Raw genomic sequence first — 20,883 nt, 5'->3', positions numbered from 1 at the left:
TCCCCTCCCCCACTCACCTATTGTACTCTATGCTACTCTATCCCCCTCCCCACCCCCCTCTAGCTTTTCTCTCCACGCTTCAGGCTCTCTGCCTTTATTCCTGATGAAGGGCTTTTACCTGAAACGTCTATTTCCTTGCTCTTTGGATGCTGCCTGAACTGCTGTGCTCTTCCAGCACCACTAATCCAGAATCTGGTTTCCAGCATCTGCAGTCATTGTTTTTACCACTCTCCTAAACTGTCTAACTCTTTCTGCAGCCTCCCCATCTCCTCAGTACTATCTCCCTGTCTGCCTAACTTCGTATCATCGACAAACTCAGCAAAATGCCCCCAGTCCCTTCATCCAGATCATTAATATATAAAGAAATAAAATAGGACTAAAAACCAACAATGTTCCCAACAAATCTCAGACTTCAAACTAAAAAGTGGTTTTATTGACACAACACTGGTAAAACAGGATGGAATCTGCATTGCTATGCTCCCCATTGCATAAAATTGTGAAGGTGACATTTTCTATCTATAAAAGGTATTGGTCCTCATTGTTACACTGGATGGGTTTTGAATGGGTCAATAGCAAAGTGATTTTAAAATTCATGTTCAGCTGCTGAGAGAAAGCTTGGAATATTTCAATTCCTGGGCATTGTTATAATGTGTATGGCAGGATTTGTGTTCCTTTGGTTTATTTAAAGATAAGAAGGCAGTTCTTACAGCAAGTTTAATTTCATTTCTAGCGTACTTTGATTGCAAGGTTGTCTAATAGGAGAAGCACAGGACGCAGATGCAAAGGATCTTAGCAATCTCCAAGAAGTGTTTCTGGAATAGGATTGGATGAGGAACATGCATTTGTTCCTTCCAATTGCAGAACAATTGCTGAAGTCCTGTGTAAAAATCTACTCAATAAAATTGTGAAAATTCCTTTATAATACGGTCTACAACAGTTCAAGAAGGGGCCTATCATCACCATTTCAAAGATAATTGAGATGGAAGAAAAATATCAGCCTTGCTAGTGGCATCCTTATCCTGAAAATTCAAAATAGTGGAATAGCCAATATTGACAATGGCAACGATATGTGTAATTGAGCAGATTGAACCTGGGGCAATTTGAACATCAGAGACTTAGACAATGTTAAACCTGGACATTTTCACATTGAAACCTTTGCAACCTTTTTAATTGAAAACATAAGTTACAAAATGCAGTGCAGCACTGAATTTAATGGACATTTTAACTCTAACTCTCTAAAGGAGGAGCATCCCCAAATATTCAAATCCTCAACAATGTAGGAGCCAAGTACATCTACATAACAGATAAGGCTGAAGAACTTGCAACAATCTTGGAATTCTTTCCCTAACAGCATCGTGGGTGTACCTACACAAATGGATTACAGTTGTTTTAAAAGGCAGCTAATCATCACCTTCCCAAGGATAACTAGGTTTCTCCAAAAGTCTTTGTGTTTGTTTCAGATTTCCAGCTCAGCAATATTTTGCTTTTATTTGAGTGTGACCCATGAGGGGTTTGGTGGATACCTATTGCCAGTGTTTCTTGTCATTAACATGGTTACCAGCTTCTACACCTCTAGTTCTTTCCAAACATTCACTGAGGAGATATGTAACATCTCTTAAGCAGCATCTCATCTGTACATCAAGCAAATATGAATGTTATTCTGTTTTTAGATCAGTGAAGAAGACCAAGGAGCCCTTTGTGTTTTGTCCTCCATGATGAACAAAAGGGTCAGAAGTATTTCCATGTATGCTGGACACAAATGAGGAGATCAGGAAAGTAGTCTGTGTCTGGTATCGGACATGAAATTAGTGGATCATGAAAAATTTGTTCTCTTGCATCATCAGAACTCAACCAGGATTCTGGTGTGATTCTCTAGAAGGTGGTATATCAAAACAAGGTAAAGGGAAGCTACGGAACACACCAGCACCAGATCTACCATGGGCCTGGAAAGGAGAGAGTGGGAAATAGTAATTTTGATGTGGAAAGAAGAGTTAAAGTTCTGCTCCATCTGTTTCCACATTTACGCAAGTAAAACATGTAAGGTCTACTATTTTATTAGTTAGTTACCTGAACTTATATGACCCATACTGCAGCGCATTATGATTCAATATCAGAAAGGGGCTGAAGTACCAAGCTACATTCCCAATTTAATGCTGCATTGCTGCAATGTAATGTTTATCTGATAGTAATCTTTATCCTTCTAACTTTATTTCTTACTTTCTATCTTATACTATGAATCACTGTAAGGTAATGTAACTTTTCTTCTTTATTTTTCTATTTTGTATCTAAAATGTGTACTTAGATATTTTGTACCTAAGATGGTGCCGTGAGGGGTGACATTGTAAATGTTTCACTGCACTCCTGCACTTCTGTACTTGAGGACACATGATAATAAACTTAATTCTAATTCTAAAAAATTGTTGAAGCAATAGCCTAATGCCTGCTTCAGCCAGACATCATGGGTGACTACAGGGTAGTCTAACAATATGGCCTGCAGACCACGCCTGCTGGAAAGAACATATAAACCTTTCAGTTCCTGTAATTTGCAAGGAAAAAAACATATATTGCTGACCTAATCTCTTGGTTAACTATCCAGACAAGAAACATTTACCATCAGTTGCTTATTTGAATAGCTACAAAGATGAATATCTCAAGAATATGTTACATCAGTCACCTGGCATTCTGGAAATAATCATGAATGCATTTACCATGTCTGTGAAGTAAAGGTATTAATATTTTTTCCCAATTCAATAATTATATTAGGTGGGGTGACAGATGTACTGCTAAATAGAGCTGGCTTATTAATTTACTTACTTATGGATGCAACTTCACATTGTTGAGAGAATACTGGTAATGTTTTAAAGTCACCAATATCTCTAGGCCATTGGATTATATCCATATGCCTGTGAATATATCAATCAATGGGTTCTGTAGTATTTTTTAGGAGAAAGAATACCATTCTGTAAATGTTGAGCTATGTAGTGATTGCAGACATAAGATACTGTCCATTGTTGCACAGCACCCAATACATTTATAATGAGACAGTTCCGCAATTCTCTTTGCAGAGCAAGGCAGAGATTTCTATAGATTTTAAGAATAAAGGAACCTTCATTTCTCATGTTGAAGTAAAGTATGAAGTGATACAGTCAACAAGCAAAGTTATTGAAGATTACAGGTTTGGAATGCAGATTCAGATGCAGATCCACTGTCTAGTCAAGACCGGTGATGCATAGTTATGCACGGAGAGCAGCATCCAGCTGCAGAAGAAACACAAACTACTTCAGGAAAGGGAGAAGAATCTTTTTACTTATTCCTTTGTGTGGTGGGAGCATCACTAGCAAGACCAGCATGCACCTTAATTGCACTTGAGAAGTTGGTGGTGAGCCACCTTCATGAGCCGCTGCAGTCTGTGTGGTATAGGCACGCCCACAGTTTTGACAGGAAAGATTTGCAGAATTTTGACACAGTGACAGTGGAGGAACTGCAACATAGTTCGAAATTAGGATTTTGTGCAGCTTGGATGGGAATTTGCAGGTGGAGGTATTCCCATGTATTTGCTGCCCTTGTCCTTTTAGGTGACAGAGTTCATGGTTTTGGCAGGCTGTGTTGAATGAGCCTTGGTGAGCCTGGGTGAGATTTGAATGGGGTTGATTGGGGTTAGCAGACAATAAATCATTAAATGTCATCCTGCGCTAATGCCAGAACAATTGGAATTACTCTAATGAACAAAACATTTACCAAAGTAGAAAACGTAATTGTCAATAGCCTATTTTTTATTCCCAGAACTATATCCTCGTTAAGACAATAATCCCAAGGATATTGATTCTTGTGTAACAAAAATCTATCATAATCTGATCCTCCATGGTAGTATTAGTATCAATGGGATGTAACCTAAGAAATAGCAGATGGCACTTTTATGTGATGTTAAATATATGCTAAGCATGATTTTTATTCATAGAATCCCTACAATGTGGAATCAGGCCAGTCAGCCCAACAAGTCCACACAGACCCTACAAAGAGTCAGCCACCCAGACCAATTCCCCCTATCTACAGTTACCCCTGACTAATGCACTTAACCTGCACATCCATGAACAAAATAGCATAGCCAATTCGTGCTATGTATGTAGTTTATATTAACAATTTTCAGCAGATTTTTGTTCAAAAATCATCCATTTCAAGATCCTGATAATATTCCTACAGAGGTACAGAGTTTTGAACGAACAAACAAAGACGTCTTCGTGAATTTCAGCAATGTATCTTGTAAATGGCCTACATTATGATCATCTGTAAGTTGGGGGTAGAGAGTAAGTGTATAAGGTGATGAATGGGCTGGGCAAAAGAGAGGACTGCAGATGCTGGAAATCAAAGTCTAGATTAAAGTAGTGCTGGAAAAGCACAGCAGGTCAGGCAGCATCCGAGGAGCAGGAAAAGTGGAGCGAATTGGTGGGAAGGGTGATTGGCAGGTAGGACAGGTCATGAGGATGGTGCTGAGCTGGAAGGTTGGAACTGGGGTAAGGTGGGGGGAGGGGAAACGAGGAAACTGGTGAAGTAGATAAATGGGAGGGGCTGGGGGTGGGGAGAAGGTGGAAAAGAGTACAATAGGTGGATGGGGGTGGGGATGAAGGTGTTAGGTCAGCGTGGAAGGTGGACTGGTGCTATCTGCCAATCTTCCTTCCCACCTATCCATTCCACTCTCCTCTCTGATCTATCACCTTCATCCCATCCACCTGTTGTACTCTTTGCTACCTTCTCCCCACCCCACCCCCCATCCTGGAGGCTCCCTGCCTTCAGTCCTAAATGAAGAGCTTTTGCCTGAAATGTCGATTTTCCTGCTCCTTGGATGCTGCCGGACTGCTTGGGCCACAATTTGCTGCCAATTCTTGATTGTGGTGAGGAGGTAGTGTGCTCCCTTGTTGATCAGTTGCAGTCATGTGTCCTAGACAAAATCAATGCTGCTGGGAGTTCCAAAGTTATAACACAATTGTTGAGATTCAAGTGTTGTTTGAGCTATGTTTGTCCAGGCAACACTGGATTCAATGCATAACAGCCCAATGAAATGATGTAATTTGGTAGGAGAAACGATTTGAGACAATGAAAATTAAAAGGCACAGTTTTTTAAATGGGGCATACAAGAAAAGAGAGACCTTGAGTTATTTGTACACAAAGGTTTGAAGAAGGTGGAAGAGATTTGCTAAACATGAAAACCTGAAAATTACAAATAAAGGCAAAGAGTGCAAAATTCAAGAAGTTATGCTAAATATTTGCTGAAATTTAACTCAGCCAAGATGTTTCCTCCAATTTTAGGCATCACATTTTAGGAACAATGTCTAGGCCATGTTGACTGTATAAAAAGGATTGATTGCAACAGATCGAGGGAAAAGGGATTATTATTATTTTGTTGTATTGCTAGTCATTCATTTACTGAAGCAGGAAGCAGGAGTCAGTCTGTATTCCACAAATGTTTATAGACATTTCATAATTTAATACAGTTTGGTATCTCCCCTTTCTGGGGAAAATCAAACTTTAAAAGACATACTAAGTGTCTTTTAGGGAAGATAATGAGTTATACACATGGTATGACCTACATGTGACTCTAGATCCGCAGCAATGTGAATGACTCTTAACTGCCCTCAGATCAATAAGGGATGGGCAATAAATGCTGGTCTAGTCAGACGCACAAAGAAAAGACAAACATATACACATTAAAGTATTCCTAAGGTTCACATTGAGAGAGGTTCTTCTTCCTAGACACCCAACAATCGAGGCATTCCTTTTGTTAGAATGGGCCAAAATTGGTGACTTGTAGTTACCTATGCCTTTCTGGATATTCATCTCTCCAACGTTCTCTTTAGCTATGCTATATCCATTCTCAGTCTTTTCATGTTTATATACTTTATTCCAAAGTGATCCATTATCTACGTAGTACTTTACAGATCTGGCCACTTCAATCAACACAACACATAGTTGTGGTTCTGTTCGCCGAGCTGGGAATTTGTGTTGCAGACGTTTCATCCCCTGTCTAGGTGACATCCTCAGTGCTTGGGAGTCTGCTGTGAAGCGCTTCTGTGATCTTTCCTCCAGCATTTGTAGTGGTCTGAATCTTCCGGAAGCGGCAGATTCAAACCACTATAAATGCTGGAGGAAAGATTGCAGAAGCGCTTCACAGGAGGCTCCCAAGCACTGAGGATGTTACCTAGACAGGGGACGAAACGTCTGCAACACAAATTCCCAGCTCGGCGAACAGAACCACAACAACGAGCACCCGAGCTACAAATCTTCTCACAAACTTTGAACACAACACATACTCCAAAGATCTGGAAGCCAAAACATTACTTACTCATGTATTGTATTAGTCACTTTGAATCATGTAACTGTGCTTTTATTTGTTTTCTGTTCATAATTGTAAATTGGTTGTAGTGATGTTCCATGAGCCAGGGTTTGTCTTGTGACTGGGCAAGAAATGTACTCATCTCCTGACAGAACTGCATCATGAGCGACAGCAGGAAGGTAGGATGAAAAAATTTGGTCAAGGTGCAGACTTTTGCCAAATTTTGGAGGGTACTCTAAAAGTAACTATGTTGGAGATATGTCCCGTTTTTTCCATGACCAGAAAGTAAAAGGATTTAGTGATAACACCAGATAACTACTTGTGTTTCTTCAAGCATTGCCTTGAAGTGAGGTCAAGGGCCAATTAGCTCATGGCTTGGGTAGTGATCGATAATTATTACATTTGTAGTTCTTTTTAATTCATTTCTTAGCTGCTCACATTCCCTCAGCATCTTTACTTGTTCTACCTATATTACTGGACCACAATAATTGGACCTACTCCAAGTTACTCTGCAGCCCATATGAGGTATTCTTAGCCCCAGCACTTGACCCTCTTGAGGGCGATTTAGCAGTTTGGATCAGAAATTGGCTAGCTGAAAGAAGACAGGGGATGGTGGTTGATGGGAAATGTTCATCCTGGAGTTTAGTTACAAGTGGTGTACCACAAGGATCTGTTTTGGGCCCACTGCTGTTGTCATTTTTATAAATGACCTGGATGAGGGTGTAGAAGCATGGCTTAGTAAATTTGCAGACACTAAGGTTGGTACAATTGTGGATAGTGCCAAAGGATGTTGTAGGTTACAGAGGGACATAGATAAGCAGCAGAGCTGGGCTGAGAGGTGGCAAATGGAGTTTAGTGCAGAAAAGTGTGAGGTTATTCACTTTGGAAGGAGTAACAGAAGTGCAGAGGACTGGGTGAATGGTAAGATTCTTGGTAGTGTGGATGAGCAGAGAGATCTCAGTGTCCATGTTGATAGGGCTGTTAAGAAGGCATATGGTGTGAAGGATCAGGTTTCGGAACCATGAGGTCATGCTGTAGCTGTATAAAACTCTGGTGCAGCCCCACTTGGAGTATTGTGTGCAGTTCTGGTCACCGCATTATGGGAAGGATGTGGAAGCTTTAGACAGAGTTCAGAGGAAATTTACAAGGATATTGCTTGGTAAGGAGGCAAAGTCTGATGAGGAAAGATTGAAGGACTTGAGCCTGTTTTCATTAAAGGGAAGAAGGTTGAAAGGTTACTTAATTGAGATCTATAAGATAACCAGAGCGTTAGATCAGGTGGACAGTCAGAGCCTTTTTCCTTGGATGGTGATGGCTAGCATGAGGGGGATATAGCTCCAAATTGAGGGGTGATAGATATAGGACAGATGTCAGAGGTATTTTCTTTACTCAGAGAGTATTAGGGGCGTGGAATGCCCTGCCTGCAACTGAGATAGACTTGTCAACTTTAAATGGCCATCAGGTAGGCATATGGACGAGAATGGAATAGTGTATGTGAGATGGGCTTCAGACTTAAGGCCCTTTGGTCCACCTGGACCATCTCAGACACCTTCCTCCCTTCTTGGACCACTCCATCTCCATCAACGGGTGGCTGACTCAACACTGACATCTTCTACAAACCCACCGACTCCCACAACTATTTGGACTACACTTCCTGCCATCTTGCCTCTTGCAAAAACACTATCCCTTATTCCTAATTCCTCCGCCTCCACCGCATCTGCTCCCAGGTGGACCAGTTCCACCACAGAACGCGCCAGATGGCCTCCCTCCTTAAAGACCACAATTTTCCCTCCCACGTGGTTGATGATGCCCTTCAGCACAAATCATCAACTTCCCACACCTCCGGCCTCGAACCCCACCCCTCCAACCACAACAAGGACAGAACCCCCCAGTCCTCAACTTCTACCCCACCAACCTCCGCCATTTCCACCGCTTACAAATGGACTCCACACCAGCGATATATTCCCCCCCACCCCATCTGCTTTCTGTAAAGACCATTCCTCTGCGACTCCCTTGTCAGGCCCATGACCCCCACCAAACCACCCTTCCCTCCTGACATCTTCCCCTACCACTGCAGGAATTGCAAAACCTGCACCCACACCTACCCCCTCACCTCCGTCCAAGGCCCCAAAGGAGCCTTCCACATCCATCAGAGTTTTACCTGCATTTACTGTATCCGTTGTGACTGATGCGGTGTCTTCATCATTGGGGAGACAGGATGCCTACTTGCAAAGCACTTCAGAGAACATCCCTGGGATACCTGCACCAACCAACACCACTGCCCCGTCGCCGAACACTTCAATTCCCCCTCCCACTTTGCCGAGGACATGCAGGTCCTGGGCCTCCTCCATCGCCATTCCCTAACCATCCACGCTTGGAGGAAGAATGCCTCATCTTCCACCTTGGGACCCTCCAATCCCACAGCATCAATGTGGACTTCACCAGTTTCCTCATTTCCCCTCCCCCCAACTTACCCGAGTTCCAACCTTCCAATTCGGCACTGCCCTCATGACCTGTCCTACCTGCCCATCTTCCTTCCCACCAATCCGCTCCACCCTCCTCTCTGACCTATCACAATTACCCCCACCTCCACCCACCTATCACACTCTCAGCTACCTTCTCCATAGCTCCGTGCCCTACCCCTTACCTCACCACCCCCTTAGCTCTCAGTCTCATTCCTGATTAAGGGCTTTTGCCTGAAGTTTCGATTCTTCTGCTTCTCGGATGCAGCCTGACTTGCTGTGCTTTTCCAGAACCACACTCTCACGTAATTCACCTAAACTGCACATCTTTGGGTTGTGGGAGAAAATCGGAGCATCTGGGGAGAACGTGCAAGCTCGATACAGACAGTCGCCCGAGGCGGGAATCAAACCCAGGTTCATGGCGCTGTGAGGCAACAGTGCTAACCATTGTGCCGCTTGTGATGTTAAGCTGGTGTGTTCATTCAGTGTTGTACGACTGTTGCGACTTTTCTCCCAGCTCTGGGTCCTCACCATTTTTCCAACCCCCACTGATTGTGGAACTGGTTTGAAAAACAAGACATGGTAATCCTTCCTCCACTTCACCAAACTGTCACCTTTTCGAAACTCCCAGGCTCTACTCGTTACTGTTTGTACTTTCTGTTAATTGCACTCAAAACCTTGATTTTATACTCTTATCCTACTTTGGCTTATTTATCCTATTATTGCTTATCTACTTTATTTAGGTGGCTGTGACCTTCACTTATCCCTAGTGTTTTCAGTTAATCAGCTAACAATATATTTTTCTAATTTAGATCTATTTCAAGGTAATCTCTAATAGTAGTTCCTTACCAGTCAATGAATCCATGACATCACTCTGATTCTCCCAGTTTAAGGCAAGCAGTTGCAAACAAAAAGTACCACACCATCAGGTATCACGCATTTCACAAGACACATTTATTGAATGTCCAGAGTTACCCTTCAATGTTGGACTCACCCTTCAGAGGCTGGCGAAACATTTTTCTGAAGCAGGTTACTAGGAAGGAAAGCTGCTTCTGAAACCTATGGATTTACCCCTCCGTGAATGTGTATGTAACATGGCCAACAATTTTCAAAATCATCTTTCGCTTTTGCTGAATATGTTCAGAACTGCATTGGTTACCAACTTATCATTGACTGTATAGATCCCACCTTATAAGACATCTTGTCTGTGTAAATATCTGTCTGAGATAAAACAGGTTAGCTTCTATCATCCTTTGAATATACCCAAAATTCCTTCCTATTTTCTAACTTTATCCGCTCTTATTACTTTATCTTCTGATTGATCAGTACCTAAAATGCCTCTTTCTGATGGGATTTCTGATTCTGTTGTTTTGCAGAGAAGACCTCCACTTTGGTTAGTTTTTTGTTGTCTCATCAGGTTTCTATTTTAGATTTCTGGTTAAGATGGTGGCAGAGTGAAACGCTCTAGCCTGAACTCCTCTGATCACCAGCTCCTTTTCCTATTTCTTTCTTTTGTCTCCTTTTGCTTCAGTTTTTCTTCTCCCTCCCAACTTACAACTTCTGAAAGTACCTACCGGGAGAGATTACAGAACAGAGTCCAAGACCAGCCTGGCATGGGAGAAAAGTTGTGGCTGGTGGGGCGGTGTCCCAGAGTGAGTCATGGCCGCAGTGGGAGCTGAGCAAACATGGGCTGAAGCCTTGAAGTGAGCAGTGGGAGCAAAAGGAGCGCAGGCCGAGTTGGGAATCGAATCATGGGCCGGAGTCCAGTGCGTGGAGCGGAGAAAGTGTGGGCCAAGTCCCAGAAATGAGTTACACCTGACAATAGACAATAGACAATAGACAATAGGTGCAGGAGTAGGCCATTCAGCCCTTCGAGCCTGCACTGCCTTTCAATATGATCATGACTGATCATTCCTAATCAGTATCCTGTTCCTGCCTTATCTCCATAACCCTTGATTCCACTGTCTTTGAGAGCTCTATCCAACTCTTTCTTAAATGGATCCAGAGACTGGGCCTCCACTGCCCTCTGGGGCAGAGCATTCCACACAGCCACCACACTCTGGGTGAAGAAGTTTCTCCTCATTTCTGTCCTAAATGGTCTACCTCGTATTTTTAAGCAGTGTCCTCTGGTTCGGCACTCACCCATCAGCGGAAACATGTTTCCTGCTGCCAGAGTGTCCAATCCTTTCATAATCTTATACGTCTCAATCAGATCCCGTCTCAGTCTTCTAAACTCAATCTGGACTCAGGAGCCCAGAGCAATGAGCAGAGAATTGGAATCAGAGCCGGCAGCCCAGTGTGGGAGCAGAGAGAGTGTGGGCCGAATCCCAGAATCATGTTACAGCCGTAGTCAGGAGCTCAGTGCGGGGGCAGAAAGAGTGCGGACCTAGTCCCAGGATCGAGTTGAAACCAGAGCCAGCAGCCCATTGTGGGAGCAGAGAGAATGCGGGCCAAGTCCCAGAATCAAGTTACAGCTGCAGCCAGGAGCTCAGTGCACGGAGCAGAGAGAATGCGGGCCGAACCCCAGAATCGATTTAGAGCAGGAACCAGGAGCCAGAGCGGGAGCAGAGAGAGTGCAGGCCAAGTCCCAGAATCAAGTTAGAGACGGAGCTAGGAGCCTAGTGCGGGAGCAGAGAGAGTGCGGGCCGAGTCTCAGAATCGAGTTAGAGCCGAAGCTAGGAGCCTAGTGTGGGAGCAGAGTGGTCGCAACCAGAGCTTAGAGCAAGAGCAAAGCAAGCATGGGCCAATCGGGGACTCGAGTCATGAAGACGAGGCTGGGATGGAGGCCAGCGTGTGGAGGCAGTGAGGCCTTGTGTTCAGAAGCCCAGCAAGCACAGACTCAGTGGAAAACGTCTTTATGGGCAGCACGGTGGCACCGTGGTTAGCACTGCTCACAGCGCTGGAGACCTGGGTTCAATTCCTGCCTCAGGTGACTCTCTGTGTGGAGTTCTCCCTGTGTCTGCGTGGGTTTCCTCCCACAGTCCAAAAATGTGCAGGTTAGGTGAATTGGCCAAGGTAAATTGCCCGTAGTGTTAGATGTAGGGGTATGGGTGGGTTGCGGGTCGGTGTGGACTTGTTGAGCCAAAAGGCCTGTTTCCACACTGTAAGTAATCTAATCTTGACTACTTTGAACATATTTTTTATTTTCATTCGGGACTTATTAAACTCTGTATTCCCATGCTAGCCTATTTTCTTTTAGTATTTCAGTTCTGTAACAACACTTAAAGTACATGTACCTAGGTACCCTGTACCTAAGATAGTGCCAAGAGGGGACATTACAAACATATCATTCGAGTGCAGGTGACAATAAAAGGTATTCTATTCTATTGCCTTAGTATCTCTATATTGCTATAGGCAGACTGTCTACTAACGGTCTTTGCAATATTTAACCTTTTCGTCCTTGTCGTATCTTCTGAAATCATTAATTGACATTGAGCAATGTTTTCTTGTTTTCAATTCTTGTATTCCTTTTGCCAAACCATGGTCCAGTCTCTTTTTCTTTTGCATACTTAAACATTTTTTTTATTTGTCCACAGACTTATCTGTGGAACACATTGCCACAGAAGGCTATGGAGGTCAAATCATTGAATTTCATTCAGACAGAGCTTATTGATTAGTAAGGGAATCAGGGGTTACAAGGAGAAGACAGGAGAATGGGGTTAACAAACATATCATCATGATTTAATTGCAGAGCAATCTTAATGGGTTGAATGAACTAATGCTGCTCCAACTAAATAGTGGGGGAGGGGATCCAGTTGCATAGAAAATTACAGAAGTTAAAATTGGGAGGGCTTTGCAAAAGTTAATAAATTTTCCAGAACAAGTAATGTCGTGGATATCACAGAGATGTGTTTGCATGGGATCGGGGCTTCGAACTAAATATCCAAGGACATGTATTATATTGAAAGGATAAGCAAATGGGCCGAGAGGATAAGGTTACATTATTAGTAAGAAATGAAATAGAATTGGTAGCAAAAAGCAATGAATAGTTGGAAGGCATAGAATCTGTGTGGGTAGAGTTGAGGAACTGCAAAGGAAAAAAACCCTGATGGGAGCTGTGTACAAACCTTCTAGCAGTTGCCAGGATGTAGGGCAGAAAATAAATCAAGAAACAGAAACGATGTGTAAGAAAGGCACTACTGCAATAATCATGGGGGACTTCAATATGGAGGTGGACTGGGAAAATCAGGTTGGTAACAGATTCTAAGAAAATGAATTTGTGAATGTTAACAAAATTTTTGTTTGGAGCAGCTTGCCACTAGAGAACAGGCAATTCTGGATTTGGTGATATTTAATGAGGCAGACTTGATTAGGGAGCTTAATGGGAAGGAACCCTGAGGGGGCAATGGCCATAATATGATAGAATGCACCTTGCAGTTTGAGAGAGAGAAGCTGAAATCAGATGTAACAGTATTACAACTGAATAAAGGTAACTGCAAAGACATGAAGGAGAAGCTGGCCAGAGTTGATTGAAAGACAAGACTCACAGGGAAGATGGTGGAGCAGCAATGGCAGAAGTTTTGGAGGGTAATTCAGGAGGTACAGCTAAAATTGTGGGTGGCATGGTGGTACTGTGGTTAGCACTGCTGCCTCACAGCGCCAGAGACCCCGGTTCAATTCCCGCCTCAGGCAACGACTGTGTGGAGTTTGCACATTCTCCCCGTGTCTGCCTGGGTTTCTTCCGGGTGCACCGGTTTCCTCCCACAGTCCAAAGATGTGCAGGTCAGGTGAATTGGCCGTGCTAAATTGCCCGTAGTGTTAGGTAAGGGGTAGATGTAGGGGTATGGGTGGGTTGCGCTTCGGCGGGGCAGTGTGGACTTGTTGGGCCGAAGGGCCTGTTTCTACACTGTAAGTAATCTAATCTAATTCATTCCAAGAAAGAATAATCATTCAACAAGGAAGATGAGGAAACCATGGCTGACAAGGGAAGTCAGGAACAGAATAAAAGCAAAAGCATATAATGTGGTGAAGATTAGTGTAAAGCCAGATAATTGAGAAGCCTTTAAAAACCAACAGAAGACATATGAAGATGAAATTTGAGAGTAAGCTGGCTAATAATATAAAAGAAGATTGCAAAGGTTTTTTTAGATATCTAAGGTAAGAGAGAGGCAAGAGTGTGCAATGGACTCTGGAAAATGAGACTGGAGCAATAGTTATTCGATTAGATTACATTGAATTAGATTACTTACATTGTGGAAACAGGCCCTTCGGCCCAACAAGTCCACACCGACCCGCCGAAGCGCAACCCACCCATACCCCTACATTTACCCCTTACCTAACACTAGGGCAATTTAGCATGGCCAATTCACCTGACCTGCACATTTTTGGACTGTGGGAGGAAACCGGAGCACCCGGAGGAAACCCACGCAGACACGGAGAGAACGTGCAAACTCCACACAGTCAGTCACCTGAGGCGGGAATTGAACCTGGGTCTCTGGCGCTGTGAGGCAGCAGTGCTAACCACTGTGCCACCGTGCCACCCACAACAAAGAGAACAAAGAAATGGCAGAGGAACCGAACAGGTACTTTGCATCACTTTTTATGTGGAAAAGACCTGGAGTATACCAGAACTTCAAGAGAGTAAAGGGGGCAGAGGTGACTGGCCAACATTAAGGAGAATGTGTTGGGGAAGCTGGAAGGTCTAAAGGCAACAAGTCACTTGGGTCAGTAAGACTACACCCCAGAGTTCTGAAGGAGATATGTGAGGAGATTGTAGAGGTATTATTGTTGATTTTTCAGGAATCACTGGAGTCAGGGATGGTCCCAGGCGACTGGAAACTGGCTAATGTATCATTCCTGTTTAAGAAGGAAGGGAGGCAGAACACGTAATTATAGTCTGAACTTGGTTGTTGGGAAGATTTAAGAGTTCATTATTAAGGATGAGATTGAGGTGTTCATGGAAGTGAGCTGAAAATGTGTTGCTGGAAAAGTGCAGCAGTTCAGGCAGCATCCAGGGAACAGGAGAATCGACATTTCGGGCATAAGCCCTTCTTCAGGAATGTTCATGGAAGTGCATGGTAAAATAGGGCTGATTCTTCATGGCTTTGTCAAAGTGATGTCATGCCTGATAAATCAGTTAGGATTCTTTGAGGAGGTAATGAGCAACAAAGGAGAGCAAGTGGACATGATCTATTGGATTTCTAGAAGGCCTTTGATATGTTGCTGTGCAGAAGGCTGCTAAATAAGATAAGAGTCCATGTGTGTAAAAGGCAAGGTACTGGCATGGATAGAGGATTGGCTGACTGGCAGAATGTAGACAGTTGGGATAAAGGGGTATTTTTCAGGATGGCAGTTGATGATTAGTGGTGTTCTGCAAGGGTCAGCATTGGAACTGCAACTATTCACATTATACATGAACAATCTGGATGAAGTAAATGAAGGCATTGTTGCTAAATTTGCAGGTGTTACAAAGATAGCTGGAGGGACAGGAAGTGTTGAGGAGTGGGGAGGCTACAGAAGGACTTGGATAGGTGAGGAGAGTGGGCAAACAAGTGTCAGATGGAATGTTGCAAACTGAGATTATGCACTTTGGTAGGAAGAGTAGAGGTGTAGACTTGTTTTTAAAGTCTGAAAAAAGCTTTGGAAATCTGAAGCACAAAGTCGTAGGTCTGGATTTTCTTCAGGTGAACATGCAGGTTCAGTTGGTAGTTAGGAAGGCAAATGTAATGTTACCATTCATTTCAACAGGGCTAGAATACAAGAGCATAGATATACTGCTGAAGCTGTACAAGGCTTGGATCAGTCCATGTTTGGAATATTGTGAGCAGTTTTGGCTTTTGGCATTGGACGAGGTCCAGAGGAGATTTACAAGAATGAAGGGCTTATCATATGAGGAGAGGTTGAGGACTCTGTGTCTATACTCCGTGGAGTTTAGAAGGATGAGGAGGGGATCTAATTAAAACTTACAGAATACCGACAGGCCTGGATAGAGAGGATGTGGGGAAGATGTTTCTACTCGTAGTAGAGACTAGGATCAAAGAACACAGCTTCAGAGTGAAGGGACAATATTTTCGAACTGGGGTGAGGAGGAATCTTTTTCAGCCAGAGTGTGGTGAATTTATGGGCCTTATTGCTGCAGAGGGTCATGGAAGCCAAGTCATTAAGTATATCTAAGACAGTGATAGGTAGATTCTTGTTTGGTAAGGGAATCAAGGGTTATAGGAGAAGGCAGGAGAATGGGGTTGAGAAACATATCAGCCATGATCACATGGTGGAGCAGAAGTGATGGCTTAATTCTGCTCCTATATCTTATGGTGGAATCGTCAAAGGTAACCAGACTTTCATTACCTTTCTCCAGTTATCTGGCTGGTGCACTAGCTGGGAACCCAACTTTTGGCAGACGACCCCCGAATGAGATTCTCTTTCCTGTTCATTATGATCAGAACATGCATTAGCATCTATCCCTATCAGATCTATCAGATCCTCTCCCTCTGTCTCGAACTCACAGAGTACATCGGTCTCTGATTTACATCATCATTACTACCTTCTATCCTGTTCTCAGTAGTTGGAAGTTATTAATGGATCCCTACTACTTGTGAGCAATTTGCTTTTGTGTTCAGATTTCCATGTTGTATTAGTATAGCTTTGTGATCTGATTTCCATGTTATACTAGTACAGTCTTCCCTTCACATCTATAGATGTTTCCCAGATCTCTTCATTCCCTATGTCCTGTCTCTCATAATATCTAGACCACTAGAACTAAAGTGATCCTCAGGTATTTTTATATTATTTATTGTCAATCTCTATGTTGAATCAAATATTTCTTTTCTTCATTGTAGATTTCTTTAGTGAAAATGGTATATCGCATGGGACCACATCAGCACATTCCTGCTGTTTCACAAAGGAAGACCACTGTTTTAAATGCACTATCATCCCTGAAGCTGAAGTAGGTTGTATCTTTGTATTTTTGCATGTTACATTTATCTAACATATCAAGTGTTTCCAATTAACAGATTAGTTCAAATACTCAATTCCTGTTTTATGGATAATTCCTTAGTATTGCTACCTTTGTTCCTCATTTCTTAGAAACATAAGAACATAGGAACAGGAGTAGGCCATTCAGCTCCACAAATCTGTTCCACCAGTCAGTGAGATCGTGGCTGATCTGTGGCCTAACTCCATACATCTGCCTTTGGCCCATACCTTTGCTAACAAAAGCAATTATCTATCTCTGATTTAAAATTAACAACTGATCCTGCATCCACTGCCATTTGTGGAAAAGAGTTCCATACATGCATGTAGAAATGATTCCTAACATTTCTCCTGAATGATCCAGCCCTAATTCTCAGACTGAGCCTCCAGATTCTAAACTCCCCAACCAGTAGAACTAGTTTATCTTTATCTATTCTATCTTTTCCTGTTAATATCTTGACAATTTTGATTAGATCACCCCAAGCCTTCTAAATTCTGGAGAAACAGGCTTAATTTGTATAATCTCCCTCCATAGCTTAACTCCTGAAGTCCAGGTATCATTCTTGTTTCATTTGCTTGCTGCTGCCATTCTACTGCCTAGTATTTTGCCTGGTTCCAAAAGTTGATAAAAGTACGGTCATATCAGATCATCATGCAGTATCTCCCTCTTTGTACAAATGCCAAAGACTAGGACCCTGTCTATATGTGTGACTTACACACAATCGGATAATTTGAATGTAAGCACAGACTCAGGAATACTACTTTTGTTTAGTATTTTATGGAACTTTTCAATTTTTTTTCACTTATGGGACATGGGTGGCACTGACTAGGTCAGCATACATTGCCCATTTCATGTTACCCTTGAGGAGGTCATAGTGAGTTGCCTTCTTGAACTGCTATGGTTCATGTGCTATAGATAGAACCACAAATGCCATTAGAGAGGTATTTCTAGGATTTTTAACCAGTGACACTGAAGAAATGTGGTATATATCCAAGGCAGGCTGGTGAGTGGCTTGGAAGAGAACTTGCAAATGGTGATGTTCCCATGTTTTTGCTGTCCTTGTCATTCTATATCCATGGACATATTCTTCCATGAACTGGGTATCTATCTTATGTTTAGCAAAGGTCAGCCATCTTTCAGCAAAACATCTTTTCGTGTAACTCTTGTCTGTGAATTGGAGTAGAATTGGAAATCCTTGTTTGGTGTCCAAGGCACTTACATCTAGTTTTGAAAACACTTCTAATCTGATTTATCCCAGTAAAGACAAAGTCAACTTAATACCCCATCAACTCTTTGGAAAAACCAGAGTCCACATTTCCATCTCATTCTTCCGTTGATCATAAGATTAAAATCAATAAAAAGAAATAGTGTGTAATTATAATTAGAGAATCTGCAATATGACTCAAGCATTTTGCATAAAGTGCTTCCTGAAGCAGTACATTTGTCACAAATATTTTTATTTTTTATCTTCCCACCAGAAGAGAACTAAATGCTGTGGTGAAGAGTCACTGGACTTGAACTGTCACTTCTGCTTTCTTCCCACCGATGCTCTCAGACCTGCTGAGTTTCTCCAGCAATTTGTGTTTGTATTTCAGATCTCCAGCATCACAATTTTTTGTTTTACTTTAAAGTTAATCCTTTGTTACCATATTATATTGCTGATCACATTTATAGGAGCAGGAGTCAGTCTGTATTCCACAACTGTTTACTTACAGTTACAGGTCAAATAAAAACTTCAGTCTGCTCTCTCCTTCCAAACCCTCCAACTCTCCTTACTGAGGCAAAACAGTCTTTTTTCTTTTTCTTCAGTATCAATGTGTCCATAAATGTTATGGCATACCTCTAGAGCAGATGGAAAAACAGCCCATAAGTATTTAAAGTAGTGTACATCAACTGCTCTCCATTATCTCTGGAGCATGTTCAGATTCATTCTTAAATAGTCAAAAATTAGCAAGTATTAGTTTGGCTAAATTGGAGAAGCTGGGGTTATTTTCCTTAAGGCCCAGGAAGTTTATTAAGATGTTTTCCTAATTAACATGCTCAGAGGTATTGTGACACACCTCTGCAACAGATCAGACTTGAACCCGGGCTTCCTGGCTCAGAGGTAGAGGGACTAGCATTTAACCACAAGACCCTTCCGGCATTTGGATTGACCAACTACAGAGAATCTCATCCTAGTGCATGAAGTAGCAATAACCAGAAGGCACCAATTTAGATATAAATTAGTGTAAGAACCAGGGACAACATGAGATTTGTTTTAGGCATCGAGAGGTTTGCATTTGGAATGCAGAGTCTGGCAGTGTGATTGATTCCTATTCGATAGTAGTGTTCTAAAGGGAATTACATAACTATTTGAAGGAAAAAAAATTGCAGTGATATGGGAAAAGAACAAGGGTTTCTCTGGGTCTAGAAGCAACCTGGAAGCACAGATAATCAATGGTTGGCTTAATAGTTAACACTAATGCCTCACAGTGTCAGAGACCCTTGTTCAATTTTAACCTTGGGCGATTGTCTGTGTAGAGTTTGCACATTCTTTTTATGTGTCTGTGTGGGATTCCTCCCAAAGTCCAAAGATGTGCAGGTTAGGTGGATTGGCCATGCTACGTTGTCCCACAGTGCCCAAGGATGTCTAGGCTAGGTAGATTAGCCATGGGCAATGCAGGATTACAAGGGGGTGGTCTGGTTGGGATGCTCTTCGAAGGAGTGGTGTGACTTGATGGGCTGAATGGCCTGCTTCCACACTGTTGGGATTCTAAGATGCATAGAAGTTAAACACAATTGTTGTCTTGAAAGGTACAGGTATTGCTGTCATTGCCTTGACTAAAGATGGCAGGTTTTAATCATAACCTCTTTGAAATAAAAATATCTCGCATTAATCCTTGCTAAAGCTGAGATAAGTAACCTTCTCCCTAAAGACCCTTAGGGATCCCTTCTCTTTTTTGTAGCCTGCTTTGTGTGGCTTTTCTTCATTCTCCCAGACATGTTCAACAATCTACTCATTGGCACTCAGTTTCGGTTCTGCCAGGACCAGACAGCACTTCACTTCATTACAAACTTGGTCTAAACATGAACAAAAGCTGAACTCAAGTGAGGGTGCATTTAATTTAATTTCACATTAAGGACCGAGAGTGTGGTGCTGGAAAAGCACAGCTGGTTAGGCAACATCTAAAGAGCAGGAAAATTGACGTTTTGAGCATAAGCTCTGAATCAGGAAAGCTTATGCTCGAAACGTCGATTCTCCTGCTCCTTGGATGCTGCCTGATCAGCTGTGCCTTTCCAGCACCACACTCTTGACTCTGATCTCCATCATCTGCAATCCTCACTTTCTCCTCCCTGTCACATTAAGGAGCCTGAGCAAAACTGAAGTTGATGGGAAAATGGAAAATAAATCCTTCAGTGGTTACAGTCATACCGAGCACAAAAGGAAGATGTTTGTATTTGTTGAAGGTCAATCATCTCAATCTCTGGAAAGCTTTGTGGGAGTTTCACGTGAGACTATCCTAGGCCCAACCACATTTAGCTGCTTCATCAATGAACTTTTTTCCATTTTACACCTGAAATGTGCATGGTCACTAATGATTACATGATATTCAGCATCATTCTCAATGCATCTCATCTCCCAGTGAGATAATATATATTTGGCAAATAAATTCCATGCCGCTAAGGTGCCAGACATTGATGATCCTAAACAAGAATCTAACCGTCTTCTCTTCATAATCAGTTGCTTTATCATAGCATAGAAACTCATGGTTAATATACTGGGGGTTACTAAAACTAGAACTGAACTAGATCATATAAATACCAGGAGAAAGTGAGGACTGCAGATGCTGGAGTACCAGAGTTGAAAAATGTGGTACTGGAAAAACACAGCAGGCCAGGCAGTGTCCGAGGAGCAGGAGAATCGACGTTTCGGGCATAAGCCCTTCTTCAGGAATGAGGCTGGTGTGCCAAGCAGGCTGAGATAAAAGGTGGGGGGGAAGGAATTTGAATTTGGAGGAGGGGCGCTGGGAATACGATAGATGTTTTTTAGAAAGTGAGGACTGCAGATGCTGGAGACCAGAGTTGAAAAGTGTGTTTTTTTCACCCTCACCCTCACTCTCACCTCCTTCCGGCCTATCACCCTCACCCTCACCTCCTTCCACCTATCATATTCCCAGTGCCCCTCCCCCAAATTCCCCCCC

At 42.6% G+C, this 20,883-nt stretch overlaps 1 long non-coding RNA gene across 1 annotated transcript in view; it reads right to left on the bottom strand.

Moving 5' to 3' along the window:
* Nucleotides 1–20,883, bottom strand: part of LOC122550595 — a 31,117-nt gene that overhangs the window by 3,670 nt on the left and 6,564 nt on the right. Inside the window, exon 2 of the long non-coding RNA XR_006311892.1 lies at nucleotides 18,416–18,544. This is a non-coding gene — a long non-coding RNA (uncharacterized LOC122550595). The remainder of the gene's footprint in view (nucleotides 1–18,415; nucleotides 18,545–20,883) is intronic.

The sequence above is a fragment of the Chiloscyllium plagiosum genome, chromosome 6, assembly GCF_004010195.1.
Source record: "Chiloscyllium plagiosum isolate BGI_BamShark_2017 chromosome 6, ASM401019v2, whole genome shotgun sequence".
Classification (NCBI taxonomy): domain Eukaryota; kingdom Metazoa; phylum Chordata; class Chondrichthyes; order Orectolobiformes; family Hemiscylliidae; genus Chiloscyllium; species Chiloscyllium plagiosum.
The sequence above is the reverse complement of the archived record's forward strand: the minus strand, read 5'-3'. Positions and strand labels throughout refer to the sequence as shown.